Source organism: Oncorhynchus masou, chromosome 9 (genome assembly GCF_036934945.1).
Source record: "Oncorhynchus masou masou isolate Uvic2021 chromosome 9, UVic_Omas_1.1, whole genome shotgun sequence".
Taxonomy (NCBI): Eukaryota; Metazoa; Chordata; class Actinopteri; order Salmoniformes; family Salmonidae; genus Oncorhynchus; species Oncorhynchus masou.
In genome coordinates, this window is record NC_088220.1 from 23,048,543 (window position 1) to 23,073,492 (window position 24,950).

At 48.0% G+C, this 24,950-nt stretch overlaps 1 protein-coding gene across 1 annotated transcript in view; it reads right to left on the bottom strand.

The window, feature by feature from the left end:
• The window catches only part of LOC135545699 (slit homolog 3 protein-like), a 450,244-nt gene that overhangs the window by 16,644 nt on the left and 408,650 nt on the right, over positions 1-24,950 (bottom strand). The gene's annotated exons all lie outside the window — the stretch shown is intronic.

Genomic DNA, 24,950 nt, shown 5'->3' on the forward strand with positions numbered 1-24,950 from the left:
GATGGGCTGCCGGCTGAGTTTTATCTCAAGTTTTGGGGTATACTTGGATCAGTGGTCCTCGAAGTCTTGAAGGCCATCCTTGAGACGGGGATCCCGGGGGGATCAATGGCTGTTGGTGTGCTGTCACTTTTATATAAGAAGGGGGAAGTAACAGACCTTGGCAACTGGCGGCCGTTGACCATGCTGTGTATAGATTACAAGCTACTTGCAAAGGTTTTAGCAGACCGGTTGCGCACAGCCCTTCCCTACGTCGTCCATGAGGATCAGACGTGCGGGGTAGAGGGCCGCACTATTAGATGGAACCTACAGTTAATCAGGGACTCCATCGCTTGGGTTGAAGATAGAGGACTGCCTTTAATGGTAGCAGCGATAGATCAGGCGAATGCCTTTGATCGCGTGAATAGATCCTTTTTATTCAGAGTGTTAGGTCGATTAGGATTTGGGGAGAAGTTCATAGGATGGATTCGTACATTATATGTCGGAGCGGGGTGCCGAGTTAGTGTAAATAGTCACTTGGGTGATGTTTTTGACCTCTTGTCTGGGGTCAGGCAGGGGTGCCCACTCTCGGCTCTCCTCTTCGTTCTGTACATGGAGCCTCTGGGGGCTGCCATTAGGGCAGACACAGGGGTGGAAGGCTTGTTGATCCCTGGAAGTGGTGGGCTGCGTGTTAAGATGACGCAGTACGCCGACGACACTTCCTTGCTGCTGTGTAAGGACTCGTGCCTGACAAGGTCCCTTGCCATCTTTGGGGATTTCACCCGAGCGCCGGGAGCGGTTCTGAACCATGCAAAGTCTTCCGTCAAGTTTTTCGGAAGATGGCGCGGTAGAACGGATGTGCCCGGGGGGTTATCTCTCTGTGAGGGGGCCCTGAGGATTCTCGGGGTCCATTTTGAGACCTCCGGCTCAGCGACGCTAAACTGGAACATGCGTATTGCAGTGGTACAGAGGAAGCTAGCAATGTGGAAGGCTCGGTATTTGTCTTTTATGGGCAAAGTCCTGGTCCTAAAGGTGGATGTGTTGCCATCTCTTTTGTATTTGGCGTACATCTACCCTTTGCCGGCTTGTCTGAGGAGGCCTCTAGTGAGGCTTGTGTTTCAGTTCATGTGGAGTGGCAGGTGCGAGTGGGTCGCCAGGGCACGCATGCTCTGTCCCATCGGGGAAGAAGGTAGGGGGGTACCACATTTCCCCCTCAAGCTGGACGCAATTTTTGTTTCTTTCTTGTTAACGGAGCTTGCTCATCCAGTGATACACCCGTCCGGTTACCTCCTGTGGGTGTTCTTCTCGTATCAGGCGAGAAGCGTAATGGTGTGGTCTAACACGGGTCCTCGGGCGGAACAGCTGCCGTGGCACTTTGGTCATTCGGCCAAGTGGCTGCGTGCGCACCCTGAGGTTGAAGTTGCCCGAGTAGGTTTAGATCACAGGCACCTGTACGAGGAGGTCAGAAAGGCAGGGAGTCCGGCGCCTGTAGTGGGCATCTCGGAAGTTGTCTGGGAGGGAGTGCAGGCGCGGGGTCTGGACAACAGGCTCAAGGACCTGAATTGGTTGAGCCTCCATAAGTGCTTGCCGGTACGTTCCATCATGTACCGGTATAGTTTGGTGCAATCCCCACCTGTCCAAGATCCTCTTGTGGCAGGGAGGAGACTGTGCGCCATGTCTTTTGGGACTGTGCCTTTGCCGGAGTAGTATGGGCTAGGGCACGGGTGTTGTTAGGTTTGGTAAGGGGGGATTTTGTATTGACGTGGGCCAGGTTAGAGAGAGGTGTAGGGAGAGCGAGAGGGACGGATAGGGACAGGTTTCTGCTCTGGCTTCTCATGAGTCTCTTTAAACGGGGGCTGTGGAAAGCCAGGCAGAACATGGTGAAGACAGGGAGAGATTGGGGGGTGGAAGGGATAGTGAGGAGGATGGAAGGAGATTTGAGGGGCAGGATGAAGAGGGAGGAGAGGAAGTGGGGGCAGCATGCTGCTCGGGAGAGGTGGAAGGGGGGTTTATGGCTGGGTGTCATTTAGATTTGTAAGGGGATAGATTAGGGACGGGGAGATAGGGAAAGGTAGTTTATAGGGTGACGGGGAGGGAAGACGCTCCCCTGAGGTTTTGTTTGGGGTTTTTGTTTTGTTAAAATTAAAATACCATTATCGGAGTATGTATGAAAATTATGAGTTGTAAAGAATGAATGGTATTGAAGGTAATAAATTATTTTTTATAAAAAAAAAAGATAGGGCTGTTTTGGTTTTCGTACGTTTGTTATTTTGTCATGTATAGTTTCCGTATTAAATAAAATGAATCACAACTACGCTGCATTTTGGTCCACTCCTCCTTCCCACAACGAAAGCCGTGACAGAATCACCCACCACAACAGGACCAAGCGGCGTGGTAACAGGCAAAAGAAACAGCAGGAGCAACAAAGGAAGGAATGGACATGGGGAGGACGAATTAGACGGAGAAGGACCCTGGGCTCAGCCTGGAGAATATCGCCGCCCCAAGGAAGAACTGGAGGCGAAGAAAGCGGAGAGGTGCTGGTATGAGGAGGCAGCACGGCGAAGCGGATGGAAGCCCGAGATTCAGCCCCAAAAATTTCTTGGGGGGGGCCTCAGGGAGAGTGTGGCAGAGTCAGGAGTCAGACCTGAGCCCACTCTCCCTGTTTATCGTGAGGAGCAAAGGAGGAGACCAGAACCAGAGCCGGTGTTGGAGGTGAGCGAAACAGAGACTGTAGGAGTTAATGGGGAAATTGGAGGAGAGAGTAATGAGGGAGTTGCTGTGTTGTTGCTTTAAATATGGAATTCGCCCGACGGAGTGTGTCGGGATTTGATGACACCTGGGTCAGCGCTCAATACTCGTCCTGAGGTGCGTGCTAGTCGGCTGGTGAAGTTGGTGCCAGCCTCACGCACCAGGCCTCCTGTGCCAGCACTGCTTTCAAGATCTCCAGTACGCCTTCACGGTCTAGCCCATCCTGTGCCACCTCCACACACCAGCCCACCGATGGCAGCTCCCCGCACCAGGCTTCCTGTGCGTGTCCTCGGCTCAGTGCCAGCACCACTCATCAGGCCTACAGTGCGCCTCGCCTCTCCAGCGCTGCCGGAGCCTTCCTCCTCTCCTGCGCTGCCGGAGTCTCCCGCCTGTTCAACGCAGTCAGAGCCTTCCTCCTCTACAGCGCTGACAGAGTCTCCCGCCTGTTTAGCGCTGCCAGAGCCTTCCGCCTCTACAGCTTTGCCGGAGTCTCCTGCCTGTTTAGCGCAGCCAAAGCTGCCAGCCTGCATGGAGCAGCCAGAGCTGTCAGTCTGCATGAAGCAGACAGAGCTGCCAGTCTGCATGAAGCAGACAGAGCTGCCAGTCTGCATGGAGCAGCCAGAGCTGTCAGTCTGCATGGAGCAGCCGGAGCTGCCAGTCTGCAAGGAGCAGCCGGAGCTGCCAGTCTGCAAGGAGCTGCCAGTCTGCAAGGAGCTGCCAGAGCTGCCAGTCTGCATGGAGCAGCCAAAGCTGCCAGTCTGCAAGAAGCAGCCAGAGCCGTCAGTCTGCCAGGATCCGACAGTGAGCAAGACTCTTCCAGATCTGCCAGTCAGCCAGACTCTTCCAGATCTGCCAGGCTCTTCCAGATCTGCCAGTCAGCCAGACTCTTCCAGATCTGCCAGTCAGCCAGACTCTTCCAGATCTGCCAGTCAGCAAGACTCTTCCAGATCTGCCAGTCAGCCAGACGCTTCCAGATCCGCCAGACTCTTCCAGATCCGCCAGTCAGCCAGACGCTTCCAGATCCGCCAGACTCTTCCAGATCCGCCAGTCAGCCAGACTCTTCCAGATCCGCCAGTCAGCCAGACTCTTCCAGATCCGCCAGTCAGCCAGACTCTTCCAGATCCGCCAGTCAGCCAGACTCTTCCAGATCAGCCAGGATCTGCCAGAGCCTTCCTCCTCTCCGCTGCTGCCGGAGTCTCCCGCCTGTCCGGCGCTGCTGCCGGAGTCTGAGGAGCCCCTCTGTCCCGAGCTGCCCCTCTGTCCCGAGCTGCCCCTCTGTCCCGTTTAATTTAGCAGGGTTGCCGTGGCTAGGAGGTCACGGAAGCAGACAAGGTGGGGGAGGACTACGGTGAAGTGGGGGTCGCGTCCAGCACCGGAGCCGCCACCGCGGACAGATGCCCACCCAGACCCTACCCGACAGGGTCAGGTTTTGCGGCCGGAGTCTGCACCTTGGGGGGGGGGGGTACCATAGTTTATTTGTATGTTTCTATGTTTTGGTTGGTCAGGGTGTGATCTGAGTGGGCATTCTATGTTGGATGTCTTGTTTGTCTATTTCTATGTCTGGCCTGATATGGTTCTCAATCAGAGGCAGGTGTTAGTCATTGTCCCTGATTGGGAACCCTATTTAGGTAGCCTGGGTTTCACTGTGTTTGTGGGTGATTGTTCCTGTCTCTGTGTTTTGCAGCAGATAAGGGCTGTTTCGTTTTTCGTACGTTTGTTAGTTTGTCGTGTATAGTTTCCGTATTAAATAAAATGAATCACAACTACGCTGCATTTTGGTCCGCTCCTCCTTCCCACAACGAAAGCCGTGACATAGGCCCACAAAGAAAAAAAAATCTAGGTTCGATAAACTCGCATATCTATTGGGTGAAATACCAGTGTGCAATCACAGCAATACGATTTGTGACCGGTTGCCACATCAAAAGTGCCACCAGTGAAGAACAAACACCATTGTAAATATATCCTATATTTATTTATTTTCCCTTTTTGTACTTGAAATTTTGCACATCATTACAACACTGTATATACAGTTGAAGTCAGATGTTTACATACACCTTAGCCAAATACATTTAAACTCAGTTTTTCACAATTCCTGAATTTTAAATCTAGTAAAAATTCCCTGTCTTAGGTCAGTTAGGATCACCACTTTATTTTAAGAATGTGAAATGTCAGAATAATAGAGAATTATTTATTTCAGCTTTTGTTTCTTTCATCACATTTCCAGTCGATCTGTAGTTTACATACACTCAATTAGTACTTGGTGGCATTTTCTTTAAATGGTTTAACTTGGGTAAAACGTTTCAGGTAGCCTTCCACAAGCTTCCCACAATAAGTAGGGTGAATTTTGACCCATTCCTCCTGACAGAGCTGGTGTGACTGAGTTAGGTTTGTAGGCCTCCTTGCTCGCACACACTTTCTCAGATCTTCCCACAAATCTTCTTAGGTCTTTGTGATGGCCACTCCAATACCTTGACTTTGTTGTCCTTAAGACATCTTGCCACAACTTTGGAATTATGCTTGGGTCATTATCCATTTGGAACCAAGCTTTAACTTCCTCTGATGTCTTGAGATGTTGCTTCAATATATCCACATAATTTTCCTACCTTATTATGCCATCTATTTTGTGAAGTGCACCTGTCCCTCCTGCAGCAAAGCACCCTGTCACGGCTGTTGAAGGAGGAGGACCAAGGTGCAGCGTGGTAAGCATACATTTGACTTTATTTAAGAAATGCCGCCGACAAACCAATAAACAATACAAACCGTGAAGCTTAAGGCTATGTGCCATCAAACAAAATTAACTTCCCACAAACACAGGTGGGAAAAAAGGGTACCTAAGTATGGTTCCCAATCAGAGACAACGATAGACAGCTGTCCCTGATTGAGAACCCTACCCGGCCAAAACATAGAAACACAGAGCATAGAATGCCCACCCCAACTCACGCCCTGACCAAACCAAAATAGAGACATAAAAAGGTTCTCTAAGGTCAGGACATAATTTTCTGGAAGTTTCCAAGATGTTGAAAGGCACAGTCAACTTAGTGTATGTCAACTTCTGACCCACTGGAATTGTGATACAGTGACTTATAAGTTAAATAATCTGTCTGTAAACAATTGTTGGAAAAATTACTTGTGTCATGCACAAAGTAGATGTCCTAACCGACGTGCCAAAACTATAGTTTGTTAACAAGACATTTATGGAGTGGTTGAAAAACTAGTTTTAATGACTCCAACCTAAGTGTATGTAAACTTGAACTATTTCACTTGCTTTGGCAATGTAAACATGAGAGAGAGAGAATAAAGAAATAAATAATATATTGGGTCTGGGTGGTGAAATTGAGTGCAGCTCAAAACTAGCTCTTTCTATCCTTACCGCTATTGGGTTGTGGTCTTATCCAAAAACAGCATGCCAATCAGGCAAGTTTAGCAAGGCTCTCCCCAACTGCAGCTCTCCTATTGGCTGATTGTTAAAAACGTTTGATTGACAGTTCCTACAGTGGTTCAATGACTGTATTATTACATTAACAGCCACTAAAAAAAAGAATCTTAAAATCATATTAATTAAAACATTTTTACAAAAAATGATATATTTTTTCTTCTCAAAAGTAGTGCACTTATTAGCCTTTACTCATCCTGTATTAGAGCGGTCCGACACAGCTGAACCACACCCCCCGTCCCGTCACATCTGCGAAGTAATCACTGCATCATGTGTGGTTTGCATTATGGGCGTGTAATTTAATTCCAATCTGAAAACAGGCCTTTTGCAGCCAACCAGTTTTTTTTTTACCTTGGCAAGTCAGTTAAGAACAAATTCTTATTTACAATGACGGCCTACTCCGGCCAAACCATAACCCGGACTACGCTGGGCCAATTGTGCGCTCCCCTATGGGACTCCCCAATCACGACCGGTTGTGATACAGCCTGGAATCAAACCAGGGTCTGTAGTTACACCTCTAGCTGTGCCACTTGGGAGCCCGCTTCCGCTTCCATTTAATACATAAATACCACCATGGAAGTCTGGCTTTATTACACTTCAATGCCATTGTCACCCAGTGTCTCTGATTTTGACAGCCGTCATTCGTTACTGGCAATCTGAAAGCCCACATGCACATGCTGGCTAAGGGGGAGTAGCAGGGAAAAGGATTTGGGGAAGAAAATCGAGAGTTCCCATCTTGCTATGATACCATATAACCACAGAGGGGCAGCAGAGGTCCAGTCTAAAAAGGTGAACCGTGTAGCTCAGCCCTCCAACCTTTGCCAATTTTGGGCTTTGTCTGTGTTTTGACAATCTGAAGTTTTCCAGAGGCAATATTTTTCGATGGGGATGTGGTGTCTTTGATGTGTGCCCAGCCTGCGTATTAGCTTATACCAGCCCATTATGGAATTCAATAAAAGCGAACAGAAAGAATTGGCAGATTTCAGCAGCACCCTGCAAGTCCACTGAGGGAAGTACATAAAATACTCCATCTTCCTCTCTTTATCAAACCACATTTTAAATAACACAAACTTACTGGTTGCCTTTATCAGAGAAAGATATATTGAACCAGCTACCCTGTAGACCCTATTTACATTTCAAAATGTAACTACCCAGCGCTGTCAATTGCTTACAATATAGATTGGTTTTAATGTATGTTTTGCAGATAACCAACAAAGTTCCAGATTGCAGCTGTAAGGGAACCTAGGTTTTCTTCGAAGCACACGGGCGAACTACAAACTTGTTTAGTGTATGGGGTCTAAGGAATGGGGGAGGGAGGGGCTGCAGGATAGCCTAGTGGTTAGAGCGGAAGGTTGCGAGTTCAAACCCCCAAGCTGACAAGGTACAAATCTGTCATTCTGCCCCTGAACAGGCAGTTAACCCACTGTTCCCAGGCCGTCATTGAAAATGAGAATTTGTTCTTAACTGACTTGCCTGGTTAAATAAAGGTAAAATTAAAATAAATAAAAAATAGCTCCTCTTAGGGCTAGCTAGGTCTAACAGTACTATCTAAACCATCATAATGGCTGGGGCTAGCTAAGTCTAACAACAACTATCTAAACCATCATAATGGCTGGGGCTAGCTAAGTCTAACAACAACTATCTAAATCATCCTAATGGCTGGGGCTAGCTAGGTCTAAAAACAACTATCTAAACCATCATAATGGCTGGGGCTAGCTAGGTCTAACAACAACAATGTAAACCATCCTAATGGCTGGGGCTAGCTAGGTCTAAAAACAACTATCTAAACCATCATAATGGCTGGGGCTAGCTAGGTCTAACAGTACTATCTAAACCATCATAATGGCTGGGGCTAGCTAGGTCTATCTAAATCATCCTAATGGCTGGGGCTAGCTAGGTGCAAAAAAACACAACAGTGTTTTCAGCTATGCCCTTGAAAGTAGTTGTCTCCAGCTTCCAAGAGACAGGGAGCTAAACATGGTCGAGGCACGCTGGTCTCATGGTCTCCTTTAGGGTTCCTGTTATTGGTGTATCCACCAGCCAGACGTCACACTCCATTCTCCTGACCTCTGTGGAACACTTGCTGCCAATTGGCACTTGATCCACTATATTGGTAATAGGGTTCTATTTGGGACTCAGACTCTGTCTACAGGAGCTGGGGCCACAAGCTCACTGTCTGTGTCAGTCTATATCTGTTTTGTATGGATATGTTTTGTCTGGGTCTGTTCTGTCTGAGTCTGTCTAGATCTGTTTTGTCTGGGTCTGTTCTGTCTGGGTCTATCTAGATCTGTTCTGTCTGGGTCTGTCAAGATCTGTTCTGTCTGGATATGTTTTGTCTGGATATGTTTTGTCTGGATCTGTTCTGTCTAGATCTGTTCTGTCTGGGTCTGTTCTGTCTGGGTCTGTTCTGTCTGGGTCTGTTTTGTCTGGGTCAGTTCTGTCTGGGTCTGTCTAGATCTGTTCTGTCTGGGTCTGTCTAGATCTGTTCTGTCTGGATCTGTTTTGTCTGTGTCTGTTCTGTCTAGATCTGTTCTGTCTGTTTTGTCTAGATCTGTTCTGTCTGGATCTGTTCTGTCTGTTCTGTCTGTGTCTGTTCTGTCTGGATCTGTTCTGTCTGGATCTGTTCTGTCTGGATCTGTTCTGTCTGGATCTGTTCTATCTGGATCTGTTCTGTCTGTGTCTGTTCTGTCTGGATCTGTTCTGTCTGTGTCTGTTCTGTCTAGATCTGTTCTGTCTAGATATGTTCTGTCTGTTTTGTCTAGATCTGTTCTGTCTGGATCTGTTCTGTCTGGATCTGTTCTGTCTGGATCTGTTCTATCTGGATCTGTTCTGTCTGTGTCTGTTCTGTCTGGATCTGTTCTGTCTGTGTCTGTTCTGTCTAGATCTGTTCTGTCTAGATATGTTCTGTCTGTTCTGTCTGGATCTGTTCTGTCTGGATCTGTTCTGTCTGGATCTGTTCTGTCTGGATCTGTTCTATCTGGATCTGTTCTGTCTGTGTCTGTTCTGTCTGGATCTGTTCTGTCTGTGTCTGTTCTGTCTAGATCTGTTCTGTCTAGATATGTTCTGTCTGTTTTGTCTAGATCTGTTCTGTCTGGATCTGTTCTGTCTGTTCTGTCTGTGTCTGTTCTGTCTGGATCTGTTCTGTCTGTGTCTGTTCTGTCTGGATCTGTTCTGTCTGGATCTGTTCTATCTGGATCTGTTCTGTCTGTTCTGTCTAGATCTGTTCTGTCTGGATCTGTTCTGTCTGTTCTGTCTAGATCTGTTCTGTCTGGATCTGTTCTCTGGATCTGTTCTGTCTGTTCTGTCTAGATCTGTTCTGTCTGGATCTGTTCTGTCTGTTCTGTCTAGATCTGTTCTGTCTGTTCTGTCTAGATCTGTTCTGTCTGGATCTGTTTTGTCTGTGTCTGTTCTGTCTAGATATGTTCTGTCTGTTTCTGTTCTATCTGTTCTGTCTGTGTCTGTTCTGTCTGGATCTGTTCTGTCTGTGTCTGTTCTGTCTAGATATGTTCTGTCTGTTTCTGTTCTATCTGGATCTGTTCTGTCTGTTCTGTCTAGATCTGTTCTGTCTGTGTCTGTTCTGTCTGTGTCTGTTCTGTCTAGATATGTTCTGTCTGTTTCTGTTCTATCTGGATCTGTTCTGTCTGTTCTGTCTAGATCTGTTCTGTCTGGATCTGTTTTGTCTGTGTCTGTTCTGTCTAGATATGTTCTGTCTGTTTCTGTTCTATCTGGATCTGTTCTGTCTGTTCTGTCTGTGTCTGTTCTATCTGGATCTGTTCTGTCTGTTCTGTCTAGATCTGTTCTGTCTGTGTCTGTTCTGTCTGTGTCTGTTCTGTCTGTGTCTGTTCTGTCTAGATCTGTTCTATCTGGATCTGTTTTGTCTGTGTCTGTTCTGTCTAGATATGTTCTGTCTGTTTCTGTTCTATCTGTTCTGTCTGTGTCTGTTCTGTCTGGATCTGTTCTGTCTGTGTCTGTTCTGTCTAGATATGTTCTGTCTGTTTCTGTTCTATCTGGATCTGTTCTGTCTGTTCTGTCTAGATCTGTTCTGTCTGGATCTGTTTTGTCTGTGTCTGTTCTGTCTAGATATGTTCTGTCTGTTTCTGTTCTATCTGTTCTGTCTGTGTCTGTTCTGTCTGGATCTGTTCTGTCTGTGTCTGTTCTGTCTAGATATGTTCTGTCTGTTTCTGTTCTATCTGGATCTGTTCTGTCTGTTCTGTCTAGATCTGTTCTGTCTGGATCTGTTTTGTCTGTGTCTGTTCTGTCTAGATATGTTCTGTCTGTTTCTGTTCTATCTGTTCTGTCTGTGTCTGTTCTGTCTGGATCTGTTCTGTCTGTGTCTGTTCTGTCTAGATATGTTCTGTCTGTTTCTGTTCTATCTGGATCTGTTCTGTCTGTTCTGTCTAGATCTGTTCTGTCTGGATCTGTTCTGTCTGTGTCTGTTCTGTCTAGATATGTTCTGTCTGTTTCTGTTCTATCTGGATCTGTTCTGTCTGTTCTGTCTAGATCTGTTCTGTCTGGATCTGTTTTGTCTGTGTCTGTTCTGTCTAGATATGTTCTGTCTGTTTCTGTTCTATCTGTTCTGTCTGTGTCTGTTCTGTCTGGATCTGTTCTGTCTGTGTCTGTTCTGTCTAGATATGTTCTGTCTGTTTCTGTTCTATCTGGATCTGTTCTGTCTGTTCTGTCTGTGTCTGTTCTATCTGGATCTGTTTTGTCTGTGTCTGTTCTGTCTAGATATGTTCTGTCTGTTTCTGTTCTATCTGGATCTGTTCTGTCTGTTCTGTCTGTGTCTGTTCTGTCTGGATCTGTTTTGTCTGTTCTGTCTGTGTCTATTCTGTCTGTGTCTGTTTTGTCTGTGTCTGTTTTGTCTGTGTCTGTTTTGTCTGTGTCTGTTCTGTCTGTGTCTGTTCTGTCTGTGTCTGTTCTGTCTGGATCTGTTCTGTCTGTGTCTGTTCTGTCTGGATCTGTTCTGTCTGGATCTGTTCTATCTGGATCTGTTCTGTCTGTTCTGTCTAGATCTGTTCTGTCTGGATCTGTTCTGTCTGTTCTGTCTAGATCTGTTCTGTCTGGATCTGTTCTCTGGATCTGTTCTGTCTAGATCTGTTCTGTCTGGATCTGTTCTGTCTGTTCTGTCTAGATCTGTTCTGTCTGTTCTGTCTAGATCTGTTCTGTCTGGATCTGTTTTGTCTGTGTCTGTTCTGTCTAGATATGTTCTGTCTGTTTCTGTTCTATCTGTTCTGTCTGTGTCTGTTCTGTCTGGATCTGTTCTGTCTGTGTCTGTTCTGTCTAGATATGTTCTGTCTGTTTCTGTTCTATCTGGATCTGTTCTGTCTGTTCTGTCTAGATCTGTTCTGTCTGTGTCTGTTCTGTCTGTGTCTGTTCTGTCTAGATATGTTCTGTCTGTTTCTGTTCTATCTGGATCTGTTCTTCTGTTCTGTCTAGATCTGTTCTGTCTGGATCTGTTTTGTCTGTGTCTGTTCTGTCTATATATGTTCTGTCTGTTTCTGTTCTATCTGTATCTGTTCTGTCTGTTCTGTCTGTGTCTGTTCTATCTGGATCTGTTCTGTCTGTTCTGTCTAGATCTGTTCTGTCTGTGTCTGTTCTGTCTGTGTCTGTTCTGTCTGTGTCTGTTCTGTCTAGATCTGTTCTATCTGGATCTGTTTTGTCTGTGTCTGTTCTGTCTAGATATGTTCTGTCTGTTTCTGTTCTATCTGTTCTGTCTGTGTCTGTTCTGTCTGGATCTGTTCTGTCTGTGTCTGTTCTGTCTAGATATGTTCTGTCTGTTTCTGTTCTATCTGGATCTGTTCTGTCTGTTCTGTCTAGATCTGTTCTGTCTGGATCTGTTTTGTCTGTGTCTGTTCTGTCTAGATATGTTCTGTCTGTTTCTGTTCTATCTGTTCTGTCTGTGTCTGTTCTGTCTGGATCTGTTCTGTCTGTGTCTGTTCTGTCTAGATATGTTCTGTCTGTTTCTGTTCTATCTGGATCTGTTCTGTCTGTTCTGTCTAGATCTGTTCTGTCTGGATCTGTTTTGTCTGTGTCTGTTCTGTCTAGATATGTTCTGTCTGTTTCTGTTCTATCTGTTCTGTCTGTGTCTGTTCTGTCTGGATCTGTTCTGTCTGTGTCTGTTCTGTCTAGATATGTTCTGTCTGTTTCTGTTCTATCTGGATCTGTTCTGTCTGTTCTGTCTAGATCTGTTCTGTCTGGATCTGTTCTGTCTGTGTCTGTTCTGTCTAGATATGTTCTGTCTGTTTCTGTTCTATCTGGATCTGTTCTGTCTGTTCTGTCTAGATCTGTTCTGTCTGGATCTGTTTTGTCTGTGTCTGTTCTGTCTAGATATGTTCTGTCTGTTTCTGTTCTATCTGTTCTGTCTGTGTCTGTTCTGTCTGGATCTGTTCTGTCTGTGTCTGTTCTGTCTAGATATGTTCTGTCTGTTTCTGTTCTATCTGGATCTGTTCTGTCTGTTCTGTCTGTGTCTGTTCTATCTGGATCTGTTTTGTCTGTGTCTGTTCTGTCTAGATATGTTCTGTCTGTTTCTGTTCTATCTGGATCTGTTCTGTCTGTTCTGTCTGTGTCTGTTCTGTCTGGATCTGTTTTGTCTGTTCTGTCTGTGTCTATTCTGTCTGTGTCTGTTTTGTCTGTGTCTGTTTTGTCTGTGTCTGTTTTGTCTGTGTCTGTTCTGTCTGTGTCTGTTCTGTCTGGATCTGTTCTGTCTGGATCTGTTCTGTCTGTTCTGTCTGTGTCTGTTTTGTCTGGATCTGTTCTGTCTGTTCTGTCTGTGTCTGTTCTGTCTGTGTCTGTTCTGTCTGGGTCTGTCTTGTCTGGATCTGTTCTGTCTGGGTCTGTCTAGATCTGTTCTGTATTGACCTCTCCTGTTCTGTCTGGATATGTCTAAATCTGTTTTGTCTGGATCTGTTCTGTCTGGATCTGTTCTTTCTGGGTCTATCTGGATCTGTTCTTTCTGGATCTGTTCTGTCTGGGTCTATCTAGATCTGTTCTGTCTAGATCTGTTCTGTCTAGATCTGTTCTATCTGTATCTGTTCTGTCTGTGTCTGTCTGGATCTGTTCTGTCTGGATCTGTTCTGTCTGGATCTGTTATATCTGGATCTGCTCTGTCTGGATCTATCTGGATCTGTTCTGGCTGGGTCTGTTCTATCTGGATCTGTTCTATCTGGATCTGTTCTGTCTAGATCTGTTCTATCTGGATCTGTTCTGTCTGGGTCTATCTGGATCTGTTCTGTCTGGGTCTGTTCTGTCTGGGTCTGTTCTGTCTGGGTCTATCTGGATCTGTTCTGTCTGGATCTGTTCTGTCTGGGTCTGTCTAGATCTGTTCTGTCTGGATCTGTTCTGTCTAGATATGTTCTGTCTGTTTTGTCTAGATCTGTTCTGTCTGGATCTGTTCTGTCTGTTCTGTCTGTGTCTGTTCTGTCTGGATCTGTTCTGTCTGTGTCTGTTCTGTCTGGATCTGTTCTGTCTGGATCTGTTCTATCTGGATCTGTTCTGTCTGTTCTGTCTAGATCTGTTCTGTCTGGATCTGTTCTGTCTGTTCTGTCTAGATCTGTTCTGTCTGGATCTGTTCTCTGGATCTGTTCTGTCTGTTCTGTCTAGATCTGTTCTGTCTGGATCTGTTCTGTCTGTTCTGTCTAGATCTGTTCTGTCTGTTCTGTCTAGATCTGTTCTGTCTGGATCTGTTTTGTCTGTGTCTGTTCTGTCTAGATATGTTCTGTCTGTTTCTGTTCTATCTGTTCTGTCTGTGTCTGTTCTGTCTGGATCTGTTCTGTCTGTGTCTGTTCTGTCTAGATCTGTTCTGTCTGTTTCTGTTCTATCTGGATCTGTTCTGTCTGTTCTGTCTAGATCTGTTCTGTCTGGATCTGTTTTGTCTGTGTCTGTTCTGTCTAGATATGTTCTGTCTGTTTCTGTTCTATCTGTTCTGTCTGTGTCTGTTCTATCTGGATCTGTTCTGTCTGTGTCTGTTCTGTCTAGATATGTTCTGTCTGTTTCTGTTCTATCTGGATCTGTTCTGTCTGTTCTGTCTGTGTCTGTTCTATCTGGATCTGTTTTGTCTGTGTCTGTTCTGTCTAGATATGTTCTGTCTGTTTCTGTTCTATCTGGATCTGTTCTGTCTGTTCTGTCTGTGTCTGTTCTGTCTGGATCTGTTTTGTCTGTTCTGTCTGTGTCTATTCTGTCTGTGTCTGTTTTGTCTGTGTCTGTTTTGTCTGTGTCTGTTTTGTCTGTGTCTGTTCTGTCTGTGTCTGTTCTGTCTGGATCTGTTCTGTCTGGATCTGTTCTGTCTGTTCTGTCTGTGTCTGTTTTGTCTGGATCTGTTCTGTCTGTTCTGTCTGTGTCTGTTCTGTCTGTGTCTGTTCTGTCTGGGTCTGTCTTGTCTGGATCTGTTCTGTCTGGGTCTGTCTAGATCTGTTCTGTATTGACCTCTCCTGTTCTGTCTGGATATGTCTAAATCTGTTTTGTCTGGATCTGTTCTGTCTGGATCTGTTCTTTCTGGGTCTATCTGGATCTGTTCTTTCTGGATCTGTTCTGTCTGGGTCTATCTAGATCTGTTCTGTCTAGATCTGTTCTGTCTAGATCTGTTCTATCTGTATCTGTTCTGTCTGTGTCTGTCTGGATCTGTTCTGTCTGGATCTGTTCTGTCTGGATCTGTTATATCTGGATCTGCTCTGTCTGGATCTATCTGGATCTGTTCTGGCTGGGTCTGTTCTATCTGGATCTGTTCTATCTGGATCTGTTCTGTCTAGATCTGTTCTATCTGGATCTGTTCTGTCTGGGTCTATCTGGATCTGTTCTGTCTGGGTCTGTTCTGTCTGGGTCTGTTCTGTCTGGGTCTATCTGGATCTGTTCTGTCTGGATCTGTTCTGTCTGGGTCTGTCTAGATCTGTTCTGTCTGGATCTGTTCTGTCTGGGTCTATCTGGATCTGTTCTGTCTGGGTCTGTTCTGTCTGGGTCTGTTCTGTCTGGGTCTATCTGGATCTGTTCTGTCTGGATCTGTTCTGTCTGGGTCTGTTTAGATCTGTTCTGTCTGGATCTGTTCTGTCTGGGTCTGTCTAGATCTGTTCTGTCTAGATCTGTTCTGTCTGGATCTGTTCTGTCTGGATCTGTCTAGATCTGTTCTGTCTGGATCTGTTCTGTCTGGGTCTATCTGGATCTGTTCTGTCTGGATCTGTTCTGTCTAGATCTGTTCTGTCTAGATCTGTTCTGTCTAGATCTGTTCTATCTGTATCTGTTCTGTCTGTGTCTGTCTGGATCTGTTCTGTCTGGATCTGTTCTGTCTGGATCTGTTATATCTGGATCTGCTCTGTCTGGATCTATCTGGATCTGTTCTGGCTGGGTCTGTTCTATCTGGATCTGTTCTATCTGGATCTGTTCCGTCTAGATCTGTTCTATCTGGATCTGTTCTGTCTGGGTCTATCTGGATCTGTTCTGTCTGGGTCTGTTCTGTCTGGGTCTGTTCTGTCTGGGTCTATCTGGATCTGTTCTGTCTGGATCTGTTCTGTCTGGGTCTGTCTAGATCTGTTCTGTCTGGATCTGTTCTGTCTGGGTCTGTCTAGATCTGTTCTGTCTAGATCTGTTCTGTCTGGATCTGTTCTGTCTGGATCTGTCTAGATCTGTTCTGTCTGGATCTGTTCTGTCTGGGTCTATCTGGATCTGTTCTGTCTGGATCTGTTCTGTCTAGATCTGTTCTGTCTGGATCTGTTCTGTCTAGATCTGTTCTGTCTGGATCTGTTCTGTCTGGATCTGTTCTGTCTGGGTCTATATGGATCTGTTCTGTCTGGGCCCATCTGGATCTTACATTGCCAAAGCAAGTGAAATAGATAATAAACAAAAGTGAAATAAACAATAACAAATGAACAGTTAACATTACACTCACATGTCATATTATGTCTGTATTCAGTATTGTAATGATATGCAAATAGTTAAAGTATAAAAGGGAAAAGTAACAAACATAAATATAGATGGTGTTTGTTCTTCACTGGTTGCCCTTTTGTTGCGGCAATAGGTCACAAATATTGCTGCTGTGATGGCACACTGTGGAATATCATCCAGTTTATATGGGAGTTTATCAAAATGTGATTTATTTTCATATTCTTTGTGGGTCTGTGTAATCTGAGGGAAATATGTATCTCTAATATTGTCATGCATTTGGCAGGAGGTTAGGAAGTGCAGCTCAGTTTCCACCTCATTTTGTGGGCAGTGAGCACATAGCCTGTCTTCTTTTGAGAGCCAGGTCTGCCTTCAGCGGCCTTTCTCAATAGCAAGGCTATGCTCAATGAGTTTGTGCAAAGTCAAAGATTTCCTTAATTTTAGGTCAATCACAGTGGTCAGGTATTCTGCCACAGTGGTCAGGTATTCTGCCACAGTGGTCAGGTATTCTGCCACAGTGGTCAGGTATTCTGCCACTGTGGTCAGGTATTCTGCCGCTGTGGTCAGGTATTCTGCCACTGTGTACTCTCTGTGTAGGTCCAAATAGCATTCCAGTTTGCTCTGTTGTTTTGTAATTTCTTTCCATTGTGTCAAGTAATTATCTTTTAATTTTCTCATAATTTGGTTAGGGGACTCTTCTTCAGGTTCATCTCTCTGTAGGTGATGGCTTTGTTATGGAAGGTTTGGGAATTGCTTCCTTTTAGGTGGTTGTAGAATTTAACGTCTCTTTTCTGGATTTTGATAATTAGTGGGGATCGGCCTAATTCTGCTCTGCATGCATTATTTGGTGTTCTACGTAGTACACGGAGGATATTTTTGCAGAATTCTGCGTGCAGAGTCTCAATTTGGTGTTTGTCCCATTTTGTGAAGACTTGGTTGGTGAGCGGACCCCAGACCTCACAACCATAAAGGGCAATGGGCTCTATGACTGATTCAAGTATTTTTAGCCAAATCCTAATCGGTATGTTGAAATTTATGTTCCTTTTGATGGCATAGAATGCCCTTCTTGACTTGTCTCTCAGATCGTTCACAGCTTTGTGGAAGTCTCTCTCTCTCTACCAGTCTCTCTCTCTCTCTACCAGTCTCTCTCTCTACCAGTCTCTCTCTCTCTACCAGTCTCTCTCTCTCAATTCAGTTCAATTCAATTCAAGGGCTTTATTGGCATGGGAAACATGTGTTAACATTGCCAAAGCAAGAGAGGTAGATAATATATAATGTGAATATATAAAGTGAAATAAACAATAAAAAAATTAACAGTATTACACATACAGAGGTTTCAAAACTTTATCTCTCTCTCTACCAGTAGCCCACTTTGTTCACAAGCTGCCTGTCCTCTTCTCTCTCCACCTTTCCTCTGTGACTCAGCTCCACTCAGCTCTAACATGGCATTCGGCTCACAAAGAGACATCTTGTGCAGACGCTGAGTGGAGCAGAGAAGACAAAGAGAAGAGAGAGAAGAGACTTTGACCCCCTCTATAGGCTCTTCTCCATTGCTCTAAATCACAGTGACATGGCAGGCAATGACTGGTTTCTGAAGGGTACCTACCAATACAAATAGTGTAGGCGTGGCAATGGATGGCTGAACCTAGAAAGAGTGGGAGGGAATTGGGTAAAGATTGAAATGCTCTCGGTCAATCTTCTGTGATGTTTCTATGCTCCCATCAAACTCTCTCTAACCTTCTCTCCTCCGGTAACACTCTCGGTCAATCTTCTGTGATGTTTCTATGCTCCCATCAAACCCTCTCTAACCTTCTCTCCTCCTGTAACACTCTCGGTCCATCTTCTGTGATGTTTCTATGCTCCCATCAAACCCTCTCTAACCTTCTCTCCTCCTGTAACACTCTCGGTCCATCTTCTGTGATGTTTCTATGCTCCCATCAAACCCTCTCTAACCTTCTCTCCTCCTGTAACACTGTCGGTCAATCTTCTGTGATGTTTCTATGCCCCTTCACCTTTTCCTCTCCCCCCATCTCTTGAATAATGTCAGATGAGTTCCCTTAAACTAATAGAGGGATTACTGTGGCATTTGGTAAAGGGCAGGACATGAACACAGTGAGGACCCAGGCATTCATCTGATAGTAATGAGGCCTCTACCCTGCTACCTCCTCCTCTCCCTCCCTATTCTCTCCAGATTAGGTCTGGACAGATGAGTGGTTCACCCCCCACCTTTCCATCACTTGACCAGCACACCCTCATCCACTCTCATTTCTCCTTCCTGTTTTTCTCACCGCTCTCTCCTTTCCCCTCTCACCAGCAGCCCTTCATTCCCATGTGAACTCCTCTCCTCCTCCATGTATTCTCATCTTCTCCTAGCTGTGCTCTCTCCTGTTTCCTCTCTCCTGTCTACCTTCTCCAGTCTCCTCCCTCCTCCCATCTTCCTGTCTCCTGTCTATCTCTTGTCTGTCTCCTGTCTATCTCCTGTCTCCCCTCTACATTTTCCTGTCTCTTGTCTATCTCCTGTCTCTTGTCTATCTCCTGTCTCTTGTCTGTCTCCTGCCTCTTGTCTGTCTCCTGCCTCTTGTCTGTCTCCTGCCTCTTGTCTGTCTCCTGCCTCTTGTCTGTCTCCTGCCTCTTGTCTGTCTCCTGCCTCTTGTCTGTCTCCTGCCTCTTGTCTGTCTCCTGCCTCTTGTCTATCTCCTGTCTATCTCTTGTCTGTCTCCTGTCTCTTGCCTGTCTCCTGCCTCTTGTCTGTCTCCTGCCTCTTGTCTGTCTCCTGCCTCTTGTCTGTCTCCTGCCTCTTGTCTGTCTCCTGCCTCTTGTCTGTCTCCTGCCTCTTGTCTGTCTCCTGCCTCTTGTCTGTCTCCTGCCTCTTGTCAATCTCCAGCCTCTTGTCAATCTCCAGCCTCTTGTCTATCTCCAGCCTCTTGTCAATCTCCAGCCTCTTGTCAATCTCCAGCCTCTTGTCTATCTCCAGCCTCTTGTCTATCTCCTGTCTTTTGTCTATCTCGTGTCTCTTGTCTATCTCCTGTCTCTTGTCTATCTCCTGTCTCTTGTCTATCTCCTGTCTCTTGTCTATCCCCTGCCTCTTGTCTATCCCCTGCCTCTTGTCAATCTCCAGCCTCTTGTCAATCTCCAGCCTCTTGTCAATCTCCAGCCTCTTGTCAATCTCCAGCCTCTTGTCTATCTCCAGCCTCCTGTTTACATTCTCCTCTCTATCTCCTGCCTCCTGCCTACATTCTCCTGTCTCCTCTCTATCTCCTGCCTCCTGCCTACATTCTCCTGTCTCCTCTCTATCTCCTGTCTATCTCCTGTCTATCTCCTGTCTATCTCCTGTCTATCTCCTGTCTGTCTCCTGTCTGTCTCCTGTCTGTCTCCTGTCTGTCTCCTATCTCCTGTCTGTCTCTCCTGTCTGTCTCCTCTCTTGTCTGTCTCCTGCCTCTTGTCTGTCTCCTGCCTCTTGTCTGTCTCCTGCCTCTTGTCTGTCTCCTGCCTCTTGTCTGTCTCCTGCCTCTTGTCTGTCTCCTGCCTCTTGTCTGTCTCCTGCCTCTTGTCTGTCTCCTGCCTCTTGTCTGTCTCCTGCCTCTTGTCTGTCTCCTGCCTCTTGTCTGTCTCCTGCCTCTTGTCTATCCCCAGCCTCTTGTCAATCTCCAGCCTCTTGTCAATCTCCAGCCTCTTGTCAATCTCCAGCCTCTTGTCTATCTCCAGCCTCCTGTTTACATTCTCCTCTCTATCTCCTGCCTCCTGCCTACATTCTCCTGTCTCCTCTCTATCTCCTGCCTCCTGCCTACATTCTCTTGTCTCCTCTCTATCTCCTGTCTATCTCCTGTCTCTTGTCTATCTCCTGTCTCTTGTCTATCTCATGCCTCCTGTCTCGTCTCTACATTCTCCTGTCTCCTCTCTATCTCCTGCCTCCTCTCTCCTGTCTCCTCTCTATCTCTTGCCTCCTCTCTCCTGTCTCCTCTCTATCTCCTGCCTCCTCTCTCCTCTCTATCTCCTGCCTCCTCTCTATCTCCTGCCTCCTCTCTGTCTCTTTCCTCCTCTCTATCTCTTGCTTCCTGTCTACATTGTCCTGTCTCTTGTCTATCTCCTGTCTCTTGTCTATCTCATGCCTCCTGTCTCCTCTATACATTCTCCTGTCTCCTCTCTATCTCCTGCCTCCTCTCTCCTGTCTCCTCTCTATCTCCTGTCTCCTCTCTATCTCTTGCCTCCTCTCTATCTCTTGCCTCCTCTCTATCTCTTGCCTCCTGTCTACATTGTCCTGTCTCCTCTCTATCTCCTGCCTTCTGTCTACATTCTTCTGTCTCCTCTCTCCAGCTCTAAACTGTCGAAAGCAGAGAGAGAAAGAGAGAGAGAGAGACACAGAGAGAGAGAGAGAGACACAGAGAGAGAGAGAGAGACACAGAGAGAGAGAGAGACACAGACACAGACACAGAGAGAGAGAGAGACACAGACACAGAGAGAGAGAGAGAGAGAGACACAGACACAGAGAGAGAGAGAGAGAGAGAGACACAGACACACAGAGAGAGAGAGACACAGACACAGAGAGAGAGGGAGAGACACAGACACAGAGAGAGAGGGAGAGACACAGACACAGAGAGAGAGGGAGAGACACAGACACAGAGAGAGAGGGAGAGACACAGACACAGTGAGAGAGGGAGAGACACAGACACAGAGAGAGAGGGAGAGACACAGACACAGAGAGGGAGAGACACAGACACAGAGAGGGAGAGACACAGACACAGAGAGGGAGAGACACAGACACAGACACAGAGAGGGAGAGGGAGAGACATAGAGAGATAATGCATGCAGAGCAGAATTAGGCCGATACCCACTAATTATCAAAATCCAGAAAAGAGCTGTTAAATTCTACAACCACCTAAAAGGAAGTGATTCCCAAACCTTCCATAACAAAGCCATCACCTACAGAGAGATGAACCTGGAAAAGAGTCCCCTAAGCAAGCTGGTCCTGGGGCTTTGTTCACAAACACAAACACACCCCACAGAGCCCCAGGACAGCAGCACAATTAGACCCAACCAAATCATGAGAAAACAAAAAGATAATTACTTGACACATTGGAAAGAATTAACAAAAAAACAGCAAACTAGAATGCTATTTGGCCCTAAACAGAGAGTACACAGTGGCAGAATACCTGACCACTGTGACTGACCCAAACTTAAGGAAAGCTTTGACTATGTACAGACTTAGTGAGCATAGCCTTGCTATTGAGAAAGGCCGCCGTAAGCAGACATGGCTCTCAGGAGAAGACAGGCTATGTGCACACTGCCCACAAAATGAGGTGGAAACTGAGCTGCACTTCCTAACCTCCTGTCCAACGTCTGACCATATTAGAGATACATATTTCCCTCAGATTACACAGATCCACAAAGAATTCGAAAACAAATCCTATTTTGATAAACTCTCATATAAACTGGGGGAAATTCCACAGTGTGCCATCACAGCAGCAAGATTTGTGACCTGTTGCCACAAGAATAGGGCAACCAGTGAAGAACAGACACCATTGTAAATACAACCCATATTTATGCTTATTTATTCTCCCTTGTGTCCTTTAACCATTTGTACATTGTTACAACACTGTATATATATATATATATATACACATATATACATACATACATTAATTTTTATTGTTTATATGTATATGTATATGTATGTATATGTATATATATATGTATAATATGACATTTGTAATGTCTTTATTTTTTTGAAATGTCTGTATGTGTAATATTTACTGTTAATTTTTATTGTTTATTTCACTTTTGTATATTATCTACCTCACTTGTTTTGGCAATGTTAACACATGTTTCCCATGCCAATAAAGCCCCTTGAATTGAATTGAATTGAGAGAGACACACAGACACAGACAGAGAGAGAGAGAGAGAGTGTCACACACAGACACAGAGGGAAAGAGAGGGAGAGACAGAGAGAGACATAGACACACAGAGAGAGAGAGAGAGAGTCACACACAGACACAGAGGGAGAGGGAGAGAGCGAGCAAGAGAGCGTTCCCACCACACAGCTGGCTCCCCTCCCATGGATATGAGAAGGAGGGAGTCAGGGCAGATGGTGCCCAACTGTCTCTACGGTGATCAACCAGACTACGGCTCTGCTTCATGTCACACAGACGGATTGATCACACTGGAGACTGGCGCATTATTCTACAACATATACACTGAGTATACCAAACATTAAGAACACCCTCCTAATATTGAGTGCACCCCCCACCCCCCTTCTGCCCTCAGAACAGCCTCAATTCATCAGGACATGGACTCTACAAAGTGTAAAAAGCATTCCACAGGAATTCTGGCCCATGTTGACTACGATGCTTCCCACAATGCTTGGCTGGTGAACCATTCTTGATACACACGGGAAACTGTTGAGCATTAAAAACCCAGCAGCATTGCAGTTCTTGACACAATCCGGTGCACCTGGCACCTACTACCATAACCCATTGAAAGGCACTTAAATCTTTTGTCTTGCTCATTCACCCTCTGAGTGGCATACATAAAATCCATCTCTCATTTGTCTCAAGGTTTAAAAATCCTTCTTTAACCTGTCTCCTCTGCTTCATCTACACTGATTGAAGTGGATTTAACAAGTGACATCAATAAGGGATCCTATATTTCCCCTATGTCATGGAAAGTGCACGTGTCCATAAGATTTTGTACACTTAGCATTTTCTATGATCTGTGGTTAAAAAGATAAGCATTTTTTTAGGACCGTTCTTATCTGTGAGAGTAGGATTAAAGGTAAGAAAATTGAGGTCTATTGAGGTTCTAGCCAGAGGGAGGGTATTTTCTCCTAACCACAAATCTCATAGGGTTTGAAAATTGTGTGTGTGCATGTGTAACGTGATAGCGGTATGCCCTCCCACGGTTCAGGCTGCGGTGCAGCAGGACAGGGGGACCTGCCGGCAGTCATAAGGAACTGCAGGAGTGGAAACATTCCCCCGCCCTGCCCCACTCCCGCCCTGCTCCCGGCCCCTCCTGCCCCACTCCCGCCCTGTTCCCGGCCCCTCCTGCCCCACTCCCGCCCTGCTCCCGGCCCCACCCGCCCTGCTCCCAGCCCCTCCTGCCCCACTCCCGCCCTGCTCCCGGCCCCTCCCGCCCTGCTTCCGGCCCCTCCTGCCCCACTCCCGACCTGCTCCCGGCCCCTCCCGCCCTGCTCCCAGCCCCTCCTGCCCCACTCCCGGCCCCTCCTGCCCCACTCCCGGCCCCTCCCGCCCTGCTCCCGGCCCCTCTTGCCCCACTCCCGCCCTGCTCCCGGCCCCTCCCGCCCTGCTCCCGGCCCCTCCCGCCCTGCTCCCGGCCCCTCCTGCCCCGCTCCCGCCCTGCTCCCGTTCCCTCCCGCCCTGCTCCCACCCGCTCCCATCCTGCACCCGCCCTGCTCCCACCCACTCCCACCCTGCTCCCGGCCCCTCCTGCACCACTCCCACCCTGCTCTCACCCCGCTTCCGCCCTGCTCCTGGCCCCTCCCGCTCTTCTCCACCCCTGCTCCCGGCCCCTCCCGCTCTTCTCCACCCCCGCTCCCATCCTGCTCCCGGCCCCTCCTGCCCCACTCCCGCCTTGCTCCCGGCCCCTCCTGCCCCACTCCCGCCCTGCTCCCGGCCCCTCCTGCCCCACTCCCGCCCTGCTCCCGTTCCCTCCCGCCCTGCTCCCACCCGCTCCCATCCTGCACCCGCCCTGCTCCCACCCGCTCCCACCCTGCTCCCGGCCCCTCCTGCCCCACTCCCGCCCTGCTCCCGTTCCCTCCCGCCCTGCTCCCACCCGCTCCCATCCTGCACCCGCCCTGCTCCCACCCGCTCCCACCCTGCTCCCGGCCCCTCCTGCCCCACTCCCGCCCTGCTCCCGTTCCCTCCCGCCCTGCTCCCACCCGCTCCCATCCTGCACCCGCCCTGCTCCCACCCGCTCCCACCCTGCTCCCGGCCCCTCCTGCCCCCCACTCCCCCCTGCTCCCACTGGCCCCCCTGCTTCCGCCCTGCTCCTGGCCCCTCCCGCTCTTCTCCACCCCTGCTCCCGGCCCCTCCCGGCCCCCTCCTCTTCTCCCTACTCCCCCGCTCCCATCCTGCTCCCGGCCCCTCCTGCCCCACTCCCGCCCTGCTCCCGGCCCCTCCTGCCCCACTCCCACCCTGCTCCCGGCCCCTCCTGCCCCACTCCCGCCTTGCTCCCGGCCCCTCCTGCCCCACTCCCGCCCTGCTCCCGGCCCCTCCTGCCCCACTCCCACCCTGCTCTCACCCCGCTTCCGCCCTGCTCCTGGCCCCTCCCGCTCTTCTCCACCCCTGCTCCCGGCCCCTCCCACTCTTCTCCACCCCTGCTCCCGCCCTGCTCCTGGCCCCTCCCGCTCTTCTCCACCCCTGCTCCCGCCCTGCTCCTGGCCCCTCCCGCTCTTCTCCACCCCTGCTCCCTGCCCCACTCCCACCCTGCTCCCACCCTGCTCCCGGCCCCTTCAGCCCTACTCCCGGCCCCTCTGGCACCACTCCTGCCCTGCATCCACCCCGCTACCGGGGTGGAAGCAATGACGCGTCAGACAGACTTGGGCTGGGGTTGGAGCTGCTCCTGGCCCCTCCCGCTCTTCTCCACCCCTGCTCCCGCCCTGCTCCTGGCCCCTCCCGCTCTTCTCCACCCCTGCTCCCTGCCCCACTCCCACCCTGCTCCCACCCTGCTCCCGGCCCCTTCAGCCCTACTCCCGGCCCCTCTGGCACCACTCCTGCCCTGCATCCACCCCGCTACCGGGGTGGAAGCAATGACGCGTCAGACAGACTTGGGCTGGAGCTGAGGGAGGATCAGGTGAATATGATTTCAAATCACCCTCTCTCCCCTGCTCTGTTATGGCTGAATGGTTCAAATTACAGCCACTCTCCTTCCCCTTCTTCACAAGTCTCAAGGAGTGCTATGGCTGATATAACCC